We start from the raw sequence: 1532 nt of genomic DNA, 5'->3' as shown, positions 1-1532 counted from the left end.
CATGGTGCCCACTTTGGCTGATTGTACATTATACAAGTGGATTACAGGAGTGGGAGCAACAGCCAAGTTACAGACTCCTCAGCTTGCATTAGCAAGGGTTGTAGACTTGTGGTTCGATTTCAAGCTGCCCAACAAAAGTCAGTCAGGTTGTGTTGACACCAGCTTCAGCTACAGTCAGGAAATAGATCTGGGGCTAGAACCTCATCCGTAAAAAACTTGCTGAAAGCCAAACGGCTCTTCCCTTCTTGTGCCACCCCCTCTGCAAAGGAAAAAAGGCGTATAGTGAAAAAAATGTCTTTCTGGGTGGATGGCAGGCCTTAGTGTTATAAATTTGGCTCACAATTACACTTTCCATGGTTTGAACCTGACCTTGGTGAAAAAATGTGTTTGTATATGTGTGCGTGTGTGTGTGTTAGTGGGTGGCATAGCTTAATGTTAGGGCACTAAGCTCACGTTTGCAAGGCTTATTACTTTCACCCAACCCCACTTTACCTATTAATCTCAGAAACCTCACATACAGTTTTTTAACGAATTCTTAAAACCACAGTGTTTGTCGCTTAGCAGTCAGTCCATTTGTTATCTTGCTTGCTAAAAAAAAAAAAAATCTTACTTTATGCTGTTACTGCCATATCAAGAAATGGTATGCCTTGTCATTCTTACAGTCACCTCTGGCACCTTTACTTATGTACAAAGTAACAAATATCATTCACCTCTCACATTCTTTGATCCTTTGAAACCTTACCTCACCAAGCGTTACACACCCAGTTGTCATCAACTCACTCTCACAACTTCAGTAGTCATTTCCAAATGCATTCTCAGGCTTGCAGTGACCCCTTCCATTCTACATTACTCACCTCTGACTCTTGTCAATCATATATATCCCATAAATCTTGAAAATTTTAATTCCATCAGCAGAGGACTTCAGTTGCTGCCCGTTGCATTTATATCGCTAGCAAACTTGTTTTTGCCTTTTGAATATTTATTCATGTTTGGCCTTTAATGTTTTGCTCACTCCGTACTTTTTTCTCTCATTGGTACTATGTCATCTCTTTTGTCAAGCAACTGGTCTTCAAACAGTGTCCGTTTATCACTTTGCTTCTCTTTGAATTCTCTTGTTATTATGTACCATTTAAATTATAATACTACCATAAACCTTCCCTGACATACTAAGTGATGTTACTCTTCTGGAATTTTTACAGGCTCACCGACCATCTTTGCCTTTTTTATAGAAACGATTATTTCCCGACCTCACTCTGTTGGAACCCATGTCTAATCCAGACATACCTTACACACCCTGGTCAGCAACTCATTCACATTTTCACTACCATACTGCAACACCTCACATATATTCGCATCACCCCTTGTGTCTCTCCATTTTTTCTCAAACTTATGTCCAGGACTGAATTCACTTCAGGCAGTATTTCTGTGGTTGCAGCCTTTTCATTGATGGTCATCCCCACCTCTGAACTAGATACGGTACTAAGGCCTGCAGAAATTTGTTCCTAAATGCGAAGGAGTCATCATTTTTTATC

Source organism: Macrobrachium rosenbergii, chromosome 45 (assembly GCF_040412425.1).
Source record: "Macrobrachium rosenbergii isolate ZJJX-2024 chromosome 45, ASM4041242v1, whole genome shotgun sequence".
In the NCBI taxonomy this organism is placed as follows: Eukaryota; Metazoa; Arthropoda; class Malacostraca; order Decapoda; family Palaemonidae; genus Macrobrachium; species Macrobrachium rosenbergii.
The sequence above is the reverse complement of the archived record's forward strand: the minus strand, read 5'-3'. Positions refer to the sequence as shown.